This window comes from Puma concolor, chromosome E3 (genome assembly GCF_028749965.1).
Source record: "Puma concolor isolate L17-30 chromosome E3, mPumCon1.1.hap2, whole genome shotgun sequence".
Taxonomy (NCBI): domain Eukaryota; kingdom Metazoa; phylum Chordata; class Mammalia; order Carnivora; family Felidae; genus Puma; species Puma concolor.
The window spans coordinates 23183888-23197878 of NC_141682.1; the positions used below are offsets into that span (position 1 = coordinate 23183888).

The following is a 13991-nucleotide window of genomic DNA, read 5'->3' on the forward strand; positions in this document are numbered from 1 at the left end:
GAAAAAAAAAAATGAAAGAGGAGACATTACAGCTGACACCACAGTAATACAGATGATCATAAGAGACTGCTATGAACAATTATACACCAACAAATTGGATAATCTAGAAAAAAAGGATAAATTCCTAGAAACATACAACCAGTCAAGACTGAATCATGAAGAAAGAGAAAATAGGAACAGACTAAAAACAAGTAAGGAGATTGAACTGATAATTTAAAATCTCCCAACAGGGAAAAAAAGCCCAGGACCAGATGGCTTCCCTGGTGAATTCTAACAAATATTTAAAGAGTAATTAACATCAATCCTTTTCAAACTCTTCCCAAAAATTGAAGAGGAGGGAATACTTTCAAACTCTTTTTGTGAGTCCAGCATTACTCTGATATGAAAGACAGATAAGGACACCACAAGAAAAGGAAACTACAGGCTAATATTCCTAATGAATATAGACACAAATACTCTCACCAAAATACCAGCAACATGAATTTAACAGCATATTAAAATGGTCATACAACATGATCCACATACTCATGAGTCTTATCCCTGGGTTGCAAACCAATAAATATGATATACCACTTCAATAAAATGGAAGATAAAAATCATATAATCACTTCAATAGAGGGAGAAAAAATATTTGACAAAACTCAACATCCTTTCCTGATAAAAACTCTCAACCAACTGGGTGTAGAAGGAACATACCTCAACATAATAAAGGCCTTATATGACTGACAAACCCACACCACATTCAACAATGAAAGGCTGATTTCTCACTAAGACTAGGAACAAAAGAAAGATGCCCATGCTCACCACTCCTATTCAACATAGTACTGGGAGTCCTGGCCAGAGCAGTTAGGCAAGAAAAAGAAATAAAAGGCATCCAAACCATGGGGCGCCTGGGGGGCTTGGTCGGTTGAGTGTCCGACTTCGGCTCAGGTCATGATCTCGCGTGGGACCTCGACGTGGGACCCTGAGTTCGAGCCCCGTGTCAGGCTCTGGGCTGATGGCTCAGAGCCTGGAGTCTGCTTCTGATTCTGTGTCTCCCTCTCTCTCTGCCCCTCCTCCGTTCATGCTCTGTCTCTCTCTGTCTCAAAAATAAACATTAAAAAAAAATTTTTTTAAAGGCATCCAAACCAAATCAGAGAGAAAGAAGTAAAACTGTCTTTGCAGATGTTATGATCTTATACACAGAAAATCCTAAAGACTCCACACACACACACACACACACACACACACACACACACACACACAATTAGAACTGAATGAATTCTGCGAGGTGGTAGAATACAAAACCAACTTCCAAAAATCGGTTGCATTTCTGTATGGTAACAACAAACTATCTGAAAAAAAATCCCGTGTTAAATGGCATCAAAAATAATAAAATACTTAGGAATAAATTTAAGCAAGGAGATGAAACATCTATTCAATGCAAATTGCGAGACACTGATTAAAAAAACTGAAGAGTACACAAAGAAATGAAATACCTCCCATGTACAAAGATTGAAGGAATTAATGTGATCAAAATGTCCATACTACCCATCTGTAGATTCAATGCAATCCCTATCAAAATTTCAGTGGTGTTTTCCACAGAAATAGAAAAAATAATCCTAAAATATACACAGAACCACAAAAGACCCTGGATAGCCAAGCAATCCTGAGAAAGAAGAACAAAGCTGGAATAATCAAAATGGTTTGGTACTGGCATAAAAACACACATAAACCAGTGCAACAGCATGGAGAGCCCAGGAGTAAATCCACACACATACAGGCAACTAATGCATGGGAAGGGAACCAAGAAAGGATAGTCTCTTCATTAAATGGTGCTCAGAAAACTGGATATTTACATGCAGAAGAATGAAACTGGACCCTGTGTTACACCACTCACAAAAGTTTTAGGAGAATGGATTAAAGACTTAAATGGAGGGCCCAAAACTGTAAAATGTACTAAAGGGAAATACAGGGGAAATGTTCCTTGACATTAGTCTTAGCAACAATTTTCAGGATATTACAACAAAGTACAAGTAACAAAAGCAAAAATCAACCAGTGGAACTGCATCAAACTAAAAAGCCTCTGCATAGAAAAAGCAACACTTAGCAAAATGAAAAGACAACCTATAGAATGGGAGAAAACATTTGCAAATCATCTATCTGTTAGGAGTTAATATCCCAAATATATGAGGAATTCACACAACTTAATAGAAAAAAAACCTGAGAGCACCTGGGTGGCTTAGTGGGTCAAGCGGCCAACTCTTTTTTTTTTCAATGTTTATTTATTTTTGAGAGACAGAGAGAGACAGAGCATGAGTGGGAGAGGGACAGTGGGAGACACAGATTCCAAAGCAGACTCCAGGCTCCAAGCTGTCGGCACAGGGCCCGACGTGGGACTCGAACCTACAAACTGTGAGATCACGACCTGAGCCGAAGTCAGACGCTTAACTGACTGAGCCACCTGGGCGCCCCTAAAATAAACATTTTTTTAAAACAAAAAAATCTGATTAAGGAATTTGAATAGACATTTTCCCAAAGATGACATAACAGGTACATGAAAAGATGCTTAACGTCGTTAATCATCAAGGGAATGTAAACCAATACCACAATGAGATATCACAGTATACCTGTTATATGGCTATTATCAATAAGGCAAGGAACAAGTGTTGGAGAGGGTAGAAAAAAGGGAACCCTTGTGCACTGCTGGTGGGAATGTCAATCGGTGCAGCCACTATGGAAAACAGTATGGGGATTCCTCAAAAAATTAAAAATGCAACTACCAGATGACCCAATAATCCTATTTCTGGGTATATGTTTGCTGGAAATATAATCAATATTGGAGAGATATTGCTCTCTCATGTTCACTGCAGCATTATGCACAGGAGCTAAGACATGGAAACAACGTAGGTGTTCACTGATGGATAGTTGAATAAACTGTGATACACACACATACACACACACACACACACACAGGGATATTACTAAACTATAAAAAAGAAGGAAATCCTGTGTTTTGTGACAATATGGATGGACCCTGAGAGCATTACGTTAAGTGAAATAAGTCAGACAGAGAAAGGCAATAATGGTATATTCTCATTTACATGTGGAACCAAAAAAAATCTGTATTACTCAAAACGGAGAGTAAGATGGTGGTTGCCAGGGGCTGGGCGGGGGGTGGGGAAAATGAGGGAGATGTTGGTCAAAGAGTACAAACTTCAAGCTATATGTTCTGGGAATCTAATTAATGTACAGCATGATGACTATAATTAACAATACTATAGGGGCACCTGGGTGGTTCTGTGGGTTAAGCCTCTGACTCTTGATTTCAGCTCAAGTCATGATCTCATGGTTCGTGAGATCAAGCCCCATGTTGGGCTCTGTGCCATCAGCTCTGATTCTCTCTCTCTCCCCCCTTCCCTGCTCATGTGCATGCACGTGCTCTCTCTCAAAATAAATAAATCAACTTAAAAAAATTTTATATTATTGAAAATTGCTAAGAGAGTAGATCTTAAATGTTATCACCACAAACACAAAAAAAATTATGAGAGAAAATAGAGATGTTAACTAACTTTATTGTGGTAATCATGTCACAATATATATGTGTATCAAATCATTACATTTTACACCTTACACTTACACAGGTTATATGTTAATAATATGTTGATAAAGCTGGAAAAAAAGAAATTATAATTCTCTACAGTAAAAGAATAAAGTAGAAAAATAATTTTATTGTCTCAAAAGACACAGGAAAAAATATTTGATAAAGTTCAAAACCCATTAATGGCTGAACAAAACGGAGCAAAGGAGAAATAGGAATTTTCTTTTCTTTTTTTTTCAACGTTTTTTATTTATTTTTGGGGCAGAGAGAGACAGAGCATGAACAGGGGAGGGGCAGAGAGAGAGGGAGACACAGAATCAGAAACAGGCTCCAGGCTCCGAGCCATCAGCCCAGAGCCTGACGCGGGGCTCGAACTCCCGGACCGCGAGATCGTGACCTGGCTGAAGTCGGACGCTCAACCGACTGCGCCACCCAGGCGCCCCAAGGAATTTTCTTAATCTGATTAAAAAAACCCCACAAAACTCTAAAAAAAGCCCTTCAGCAAACATGTTACCTAACTGTGTAATATTGAATGCTTTCCCTTTGAGATCAAAATGAGACAAGGAGAATTGCTTTCACCGTTTCTAGTATATTGTATTAGAGGATTTAGCTGGTACAATGAGGCAACAAAAAGAAATTAGAAGGTGTAAGGATTGCAAAGTAACAAAATCAGCTTGCAGAAAACAGTTTGGACGTTTTAAGTTGAACTGAGGCATACTATATGATCCAGCATTTTCAATTCTAGGTATATGCCTAGGGAAATTCTTGTACAAGTACACAGGACATGTGTGACAATGTTCACAACAGTGTTATTCATAATAGCCCCAACTGGGTGTGTGTGTCGGGGTGGGGGGGAACCATAAAGAATAGAATGCATAGGGGCATCTGGGTGACTCAGTTGGTTAAGCATCAGACTTTGGCTTAGGTCATGAGATGTCACAGTTTGTGAGTTCGAGCCCCACATCAGGCTCTGCGCTGACAGCACAGATCTTCAGGTATTCTGTCTCCCTTTCTCTCTGTCCCTTCCCCGCTTATGCGTATATGTGCCTCTCTCTCTCTCTCTCTCTCTCTCTCTCTCTCTCTCTGTGTCTCTCTCTCTCAAAAATAAAATAGACACTGGGGCGCCTGGGTGGCGCAGTCGGTTAAGCGTCCGACTTCAGCCAGGTCACGATCTCGCGGTCCGTGAGTTCGAGCCCCGCGTCGGGCTCTGGGCTGATGGCTCGGAGCCTGGAGCCTGTTTCCGATTCTGTGTTTCCCTCTCTCTCTGCCCCTCCCCCGTTCATGCTCTGTCTCTCTCTGTCCCAAAAATAAATAAAACGTTGAAAAGAAAAAATAAATAAATAAATAAATAAAATAAAATAGACATTAAAAAAAAGAGAGAGTAGAATGGATAAATAATTTGTAAAACATTCACATGGTTGATTACTATATGCCAGTGAAACTGAATGAACTGTAGCTACAAACATAAACAGAAATGAATCTCAAAAATATCAGGCAAAATACATATGCCACAGAAAAATGTCTTCAGTGTGATTACATTTACATACAACTCACAAAGTTGGAGAAACTTAGTAATATATTGCTTAGGGATACACACATACATGAAAAAAAAAACAGAAAAATTATTACAGAAGTCAAGATAAAGGTTACCTCTAGGGAAGATGAAGAGGGATGTTTTCGGAAGGTTTCTACGGTGGGAGGTGGTTTTCACAAGGGTATTATTCTTTAAGCTCTACATCTGTATTTCATACATGCTTTATGTGTGATATATTTCACCACAAAGGTCTTTTTCTAAAGCAATTCCCTTTAGATCTAATTACCAGTTTACAGAGAATATAGAGCATAGCAGGACACATTAAATGATACCATGAGTAAACAATCAGCAAAGTCTAGACTTTGGAAAAATCTAGAGGGCAAATCATCTTGTTTCTTCAGTACAAAATTCCAAGGGGAAAAAAAGAAATGAAGAAGGAACCTGTAACTTACAGAAGACTTAACAGACATATTCATCAACTTCCATGTGTGGATATTTGGATACTCATGGAAGAAAATACTGAAAATTAAATAACATGGCAATTGCAAATGTGTGAGCATTAACTGGTCAGACAATAATAAGGATTTATTTGCAATTTTATTGGGATGTGGTGATGGAACAGTGGTTGTGTTTAAAAAGGGATTCCTTGGAGTGCCTGGGTGGTTCAGTTGGTTAAGCGTCTGACTCTTGGTTTCGGCTCAGGTCATAATCTCACGGTTGGTGAGTTTGAGCCCCATGTAGAGCTCTCTCTCTCTGCTTCTTCCCCTCCCTCTTCCCCTTTCCCACTCACTGTCTCTGTCAAAATAAACAAATAAAAACTTACAAATAAATAAAAAGGAAGTCCTTGTCTTTTACAGGTCGATAATGAAATATTTATAGATGAAATTATATCAGTCTTAAGATTCAATTCAAAACAATCCTGGGTGGGAGGGATGGTATAAAGAAAACAAGATTGGCCATGAGTTGAAAATTATTGAAGCTAATGATGGTATACTGGATTTCACTAAGTTTTAACTATGTTTGAAATTCTGCATACTAAAATTAAAATAAAATAAGATAAAAACTGGAGCAAAAAAAAAAAAAGAAAAGAAAAGAAATTTGCTCAGTCAAGATCTGTTTTGAAAGGGACATTTTGGGGTTCATTACTTTCTCATCGTGCAAAGAATAGCAGCATGCTTCTTCCATAGGACAATTTAGATCTGTACTTCTCAGTCTTTAAGGTGCATCTGAATCAGAAGGATCTCATTAAAATGCAGATTTGGATCCAGAAGATCTGAAGTGGGGCCTGATATCTGCATTTCTGACAAGCTCACAGGTGATGCTGACGCAGGGTTCCCTAAAGGATGCAGTTATTCCCTCTTCATAACCTCTCTTCCATTGGCCTTCTACCACTTCCTCATTCTTCACCATCCCTTCCTGGGCCCGTTCCCATTCTGGCCCAGCTTAGATTCTGTGGCTCACCTGGACCATCACTCCCTTGTAAACCCCTTCAACATCTCTCCTGTGGGATTTGTCCAGCAAAACTTCAACGTGATGACACTACCGTTCTCCAGGTGCTTGAACCCAAGCATTTAAACGACGGTGGAGAAAACGACCCAATACATACTCTTCATAGGCACTCTGTTTTATGTAGCAACCCTGCTCCCTCCTTTACAGTGCTTATTTCTCCCTCTCCAAGAGGACCAGTTTATATGTCCTCTCTTTCCTCTTTCCATCTCCTTTACTCTCTGCTAATGACCTTGCCTTTGTTGTGAAAACAAAAGTTGACACACAGCAAGCTCTTCATCTTCCCAGTACCAAATTTAGGAGTCTTTGTGTGCCTGTTCCATCTTTTCTCCTCATCCCCGCCTATAAAAAAATTAAAATCTGTCATCACCTATCTGTTCACACACACTTTTCCATCCCATCCCCTCTTGCTCATTCAACTGCGCCATCTTGAGAGTTTACATCATCTAGAGGCTGCTATTGTTTTTAAAAAAGCAAATATAAAATCAAGACAGTTCTTCTAACCCTGCCCCATATCTAAATACTGCCTGATTTCCATTATGCCTTTCATAGTTTACTTACCTCCCTTCACTCCTTAACCCACGCCAACAGGGTTTCTATCCTCACTGCTCCACCAAAACTGCTCTAGTCCAAGTCTTCAGCTAGCTCGAAGGTTCCAAGTCAGACAGACACTTTTCTGTCCTCAATTTACCCAGTGCCTCAGCAACATTTGACCCAGTTCATAAAATTTTTTATCTTTTTCTGTCCTTCCCATCCCCATCCCCACCCCCCACCCCTCGCAAATACCCTCATCCTCTCCTAGTCTTTCCACTTTGGGAATACGTTCACCAACCTGGGAAGCTTTAATATGTCCTTTTTCTTTAACACCTTTCAAATCCATCAGCAAGCCTTGCTTTTCCTACCACATAAGCATTTTTTTCTAATCTGTCCACTCCTATTCCATTTTCATTGCAATTACATTAAACTAAATTGTCTCCTAGTTCCCAAACAGGCAACCCACTTCCTTGCCTCAGGGCCTTTGTACATGCTATCGCCTTGTCTGGAACACTTAAACACATTCTGAGTTCCATATGGCCCAAATTTCATTCTAGGGTAACAATCTCAAAGTCTTCCTAGACTCTAAGCCGTTCCCAGATAACCCTGTGAGAAAAGGAGACATTTCTATATCACAGTCTAGATACACTCTTGATCCATGTCCAAAACAGATGCTCAGACTCCTACTTGTTCCAATCAGAAAACAAAGGTTGATATATGACCAAGTTTAAGTTCATTTCCAATCATAGTAAAATTGACCCCAAATTTCCTCCTGGTTTTCAGTTCCTTCCCACAGTAGAGGAAGACATTACCAGATTATCATTTTCAATTCATGTTGTAGACTGGAAACAGATGGAACCCCATTTTTTGTAGCTCCTCTGGTTCAGAGACATATTTCTCCATCCCTTGAATCTGGGCTTGCCCATGCAACTTGTCTAGGCCAATGGAACACTAGCAAATGGGAAACAAGTGGATGTTTGAAATGTGCATGTGCATTGGGCCCCCCCACCCCAACCTCGTTGCTTTTGGAACCCAGCTGTCATATGAAGAAGACGGGGCTAGCTCACTAGATGAGGAGACACATGACCCGGTCAAGTTCAACTGCCCCTGCCGATCAGCAGACAAATGAATGAGATCATCTAGGACCAGCTACCTGCAGCCAGCCTGCCAGCTGACTAGTGAACCCAAGCAAGAACTACCATCCAGATGATCCCACCCGCGACTGCCAACCCGTGGCATAACAACCCATGGCTGTTTTAAGCCACTATGTCTCAGCATGGTTTATAGTGCAGCAAAAACTAACTGATACACCTCTTGAAGAAGTCTTTTCATACTGCAGATCCAATTATGCTACCTCCCTACTTAAAATGCTTTAATGGGTTTTCATTGATCCTGGAATACAACCCAAGTCACTTTGGCAAGGCCTACAAGATATCCACGTTGCCTGAATGGCCTCATCTCCTGTCATCATCCCAATCACACTGTGCTCAGCCCACTGGCTTCTTGCTGGTCTTTGGGTGGTCCCAGCTCTTTCCCACCTCAAGGCCCTCACACATACTATTATTCCTTCTGGAATGCTTTTCCTGGATCTTCACCTGCTTGACTTCCTGGCTCCTCTCTCAGGTTCCAACTTAAGTATTGCATTGGTGACTCCTTTGACCAAGTCTTCCTCTTTGTCCCCCCAACTGAAGCATGTCTCCAGTTACGTATTCTCATGGCACCCCCTTATTCTTCTGGGCAAATACACTGATTTGAAATAATATGTTGTCTTATGTGGTATGTTTAATAGCTGCCTTCTCCAATGGACTGTAAACCCCATGAGAACAGGGTGTCTCTGTCTTGCTCACAGAGGTGTCCCCAAACCTTGCATACTACCTGTCACATAGTAACGTGGATGGATTTTTTTTCTAGGCAGTTTATCGCAGTAGGTAACTGTGCAGGCTCTGGAGAGATTCTTCCTGGGCCCTGAATCCTAGCTCTACCCACTTACTAGTTGAGTGACCTAACTGACTTCTCTGTGTCTCAGTTTGCCTATCTCTAAATTGGAGACAGAAATTGCACCTGTTCATTGAGTTTTTGGGTGGATTGTGCTCAATAACTGTTAGTTATTTCTTGCTGAACAGGTGTCAGCACACCTGGATAACAGTGAACCAGAAGCTAGATCTGACACAGCCAACACCTGCTTCCTATAGTAATGTGGACACTGCCAAGATTACATCTAGATGTGTCTCCTGCATGGCTAGTTTTTCAACCAATGCTCTGCCTGATTATACAAAGGTACAGCCTCAAACTCTGAGCCAGCCCTCTGAAAAGCATACAGTCCTAAGCCTTGAGCACTGGATCCTGGCCCCTGCTTTAAAACGTCACTTCTCCCACAGAGTCAGACATCTGGGGTCAGAAAGCAATGTCTCCTGACTGCTGTAACTGCCCCTCCTATCACTTGATGACCTAGCTAAGCAGGGATCCGGTTAGCCAATGAACATCCACCCAAGGAACAGTTCTGATGGCCCCAAGAAATAGATCAGTCACCCTCTAACACACACACACACACACACACACACACACACACACACACACACACACGACAGGAAGTGGGCCATGTACATTGTGTTAGTGAGAAAAACATTTTGGAAGGGATAATTAGTGCATTTCCAATCACCAAGTCCTCAGAGTCTTGTCTTTCAGGTTCTGGACAGAAAAAATAGATCTAGGTGTCCAGAAAAATAGTAATTTTAAAAGGTGAGGGGAACAGACCCCTAAGAAAAGCAGGAGAGAGACAAGAAGTGGGGGGCGAATAAGAGGAGAAAATAGGAGTTGGAGAGGGAGGGGGCAGGTGAGAGAGAGACTCAGAGGAGCAAGGCTGAGCAAGGCAAGAGATGGGAAAGAGGCAGGCCGGCGGGGAGACGGGGGAAAGGGACGGGGGAGCTCCTTCCACCCCAGCGCGACGTAACCAGTAACCAGCGCAACTCCGCTTTCCGGGGAGGCTGCGGAGGTTCGGCGGACCGAGAGCGAGAGCCGCAGCTCCCCGGAGCCGGCAGGCGCTTTCCTTCCAACGTGCCCAGCAAGGGTGTCCTGTGCATGCTAATGAGGCAGCCTAGGACAGCTTCACAAATAATTGCTCACAGTGTTCAGTAACTTACCAGGCTGGGAGTCAGTGGGCTGCAGAATGATGGGGCACAGCTCCTGGGGGACCCCCAGCAGAGGGGGCCTGGTCTCCAGGTACCCGGTGCTCACAGGTTAGTGCCTGCAAGATGACGGGTTTTCCATTCAGTCGGGCACCAGCCCAAAGGGAGGGAGAGCCAGACCAAAAGGCAAAAGAGAGGAGGGGAACCTGCTTGTGTTTTTGTATTTAAATTGTTTTTGAGCCCACGTAGCCCTGGGAGTCACATGCTGCCTCCAACATCACCGGAGTCATCACATGATACAGGTCCCCCATCATGTGATAAGACAATTCTGCCTAACTTCGGACCCCCACCCCCACCCCCACCTCACAGGCTGACGGATAAAGTGCTTCTGGAGGAGCCCCCCGCCCCTCCCCGCAGAAAGCTGGTTGAGGGAGGGATGCAGATGGAGAAAGCTTGGAGCCCATGCAACGCTGAGATCTTGACGAATACTTAATACGCCTTTCCCCCTCCTCCTAAGCTACTGCGACTTGGAGCGGCGCCAGCCTCATTTGAATTCCAGCCTTTGTGAATAACTCCAGTGTCGCCACCGTTGCTCCAGCAATCGCAGGGCCTTTGCGCTCACACCAGCCTGCCTCGTTCTGGAAAGCCCTGGTCCGCCGCCTCCCCGCCCCGCAGCTTCCATGCCGCCTCACCGAGCAGCGGGAGCGGGGCGGAGGTGGGGAGACTGCGCCCGCTGAACCTTCTAGGCTTGCTTTCTTTTTTTTTTTTCCCAGCTGCAGTGAGAGTCAGGTGGGGCCCCGTCTGGCTCTCTGATTAGGCTGTCTCCTCTTGGTGATCCTAGCTCTGTTCTGCCTGCAGGATTTCTCTCTACCAATCTGCATGTGTGCTGCATTTCTAGGTTTGTCTCCTTCATCAAGATACAGTTGAATCGATTTGGTTTAAAGATCTGTTGGGCTTGTTTCCTCCCACGTCAGTAGCCTCCTTTCCTCATTGATTCCTTCACTCTAACAATCTTTTATTAAACAAACGTTTTTGTAGAGCACCTACTATGTTGCAGGTCTTGTGCTCGGCACTGGTGAGGAGGAGAAGGAGAGGTTTTAAAGATGCATAAAGTCGGCTCCCTGTTCTTGGGGTCATGTTGTGGCCGAGGCAACAGAAACACAGACAGAAGTAGCACATGCAGATTTCATGGTCACACAAACTTGTTTGTACAGAAATGTAAATTCCCTGTTTGTCTAGGCCCAAATCTGATTTCTACCCTAACCACCCTGCCCCCCCCCCCTTCTGCCACATGCAGGAAACAATTTATCACACCATTTAAACTCCATCAGGGGTAAGCAGTCAAGTATGTGTGTCACAGACACCTCTGCTTTATTGTGTAGGACAAAACTTTTTTATTTGGAGCTGTCTCTTTCCACTGGCGCCCATCTGGCCTTCAGACATAATCCTCTTTTGCTGGACCTCACCCCCAAATTGCAAAGTGATAGTGAAGGACTCTCCTTCTAAGGAAAGTGGTCCACACGGTTTCTTTACTAGTTAGTTCATCTGAGTGAGTATCAGAGCTTATCAACCCCAGGGTGGAGAGCAACAAGAGAAAAATCTTTTTTTTTTTTTTTAAGATTTTTTTTCTTTGTTAAATGTTTATTTTTGAGAAAGAAAACAAGTGTGGGACGGGCAGAGAAAGATGGGGACAGAGGATCCAAAGCCAGCTCTGTGCTGACAGGAGAGAGCCTGATATGAGGCTCAAACTCACAAATCATGAAATTATGACCTGAGCTGAAGCTGGATGTTTAACTGATTGAGCCACCAAGGGGCCCCTGAAAAGAGAAAAATCTTTCATTTTACTTGCTTTAAATCTGAAGCAGAGAAAAACCACCCAGATGAGTTTACTGGAAAGTGATTAGATTCAGTTTCCTGTATTGGCAGAATGGGTGGTGAGTGAGGGTGCGGCAGGGAGGTGGGAGGCTGGAGGCAGGGGTGAAGTTCAGGTGTAGAACTTCTTGCCTTACACATTTCTACAACTCATATTCCCTGTCAACAAAACCCCTTTATAAACATTCCAATAGCAATGTTTCCAATGTAGGCATGTGACAGTTCTTGCCAGAGGGGTGAGAGGGTCAACTGCTTGGACCTTCTGGAAAGATTTTTCCTATTTAATAAGAGGGAGCCTCATGAGGAAAAAAGTCCTTTTCTTGCTTGCTACATTTTGCTACTTGGATGTGGTCATGGGAGACAGCCGTGTGACAATGAGTTAAAGAACATCATTAACATGCTAAAGATGGCAAAGAAGAAGACTGAAAGGGGTGCCTGAGTGGCTCAGTTGGTTGAGCATCCAACTCTTGATTTTGGCTCAGGTCATGATCCCACAGCTGTGAGATGGAGCCCCCCATTGGGCTCTGCACTCAGTGTGGAGCCTGCTTGGGATTCTCTCTCTCTTCCCCCATCTGCCCCTTCCCCATGTGCACATGTGCATTCTCTCTCTCTCTCTCTCTCCCTCTCTCTCTAAATAAACATTACAAAAAAGGACAGAAAAGCCATAGGTCCTTAATGGAATTGAACTGCCAAAATGACCAGCTATTTTACCACTTGTGGTTGGAACACATCCTAACTGAAACCGCATCCAAGGAATTTGGCTGTTGCTTGCTGGTCATCAATGAACTTGTGGAGGTGGAGGTCTGGTGACAGTGGGTTAAGAAGTAAATTGGAAAATTCTATTCCTGACAATATGGAGGACCCGATAGGCATAGAGAAGTTCTGGATAAAATATAACAGGCATTCTTTCAAGTGCAGAGCGGAGCTGCCTAAAAGGCAAGAGGAAACAGAAAACCAGAGAGCCAAGCACCATAAATTAACACTGTGCCAATCTTGAAGAACTGGTGCTTGGTGGGGATGTGGTAGCCTTAGAAGATTGGGTTGTAGCCCAGGCAGCTGAAGGTGACAAAGTCTTGCCCCTGAGAGCTGGAAATGAAATTTCTACATCAACTTAGGGCCCTTAAAGCACTGTATTCTCAATGAAAATGTGGAACAGGACAAAGTTTACCTTTATGTCCAAGAAAACATGGGTCTTGTGGGATCTGACCTGAATTCTAAGTCAGAGAAAAAATGACTCCCCTGATAATTAATAAGCCTGTCTTGTCCTCACGTGCCCTTGATGTTTGAATATACAGTCGACTCTTGAACAACACAGGGATTAGTGGCACTGACCCCCGATGCAGTAAAAATCCACAAACTTTTGACTCTTCAAAAACTTAACTACTAATATCTTTCTGTTGACCAGAAGCCTAAACAGTCAATTAATACATATTTTTATGTTATATATAATACTGTATTCTTATAATATAAAGTAAGCTAGAAAAAAGAAAATGTTATTAAGAAAATCATAACAAAGAGAAACTACATTTATAGTACTGTCCTGTAAAAAAAAAAAGTCCATGTACAAGTGACCTCCACAGTTCAAGGTTGTGTTGTTCAAAGGTCAACTGTAAACCACTTTTATGACCCAGAAAAAACAAAAATAAAAAATAACACATAAAGAGAGGAGCCTTGGACAGGCAAACATAAAACTGATCTAAAAGCAAATTCCTTAAGCCCAGGCCTCAAAGAATACCCACAGATTAAGTTCCCATCACAGATGAGTTCATAATCCAAAATTTAAAAACACCAGTTCTTTTAACACACAGCCAGAACAAAGAGCAGGACAGACACTATAAAT

At 42.6% G+C, this 13991-nt stretch overlaps 1 protein-coding gene across 1 annotated transcript in view; it reads right to left on the reverse strand.

Moving 5' to 3' along the window:
* The window catches only part of TNRC6A (trinucleotide repeat containing adaptor 6A), a 201274-nt gene extending 190775 nt beyond the window's left edge, over positions 1-10499 (reverse strand). The window contains exon 1 of the mRNA XM_086692683.1: positions 10295-10499. The gene's annotated coding sequence lies outside the window, so the exon portion shown is untranslated. The remainder of the gene's footprint in view (positions 1-10294) is intronic.
* Between the last annotated feature and the right edge of the window lie 3492 nt (positions 10500-13991).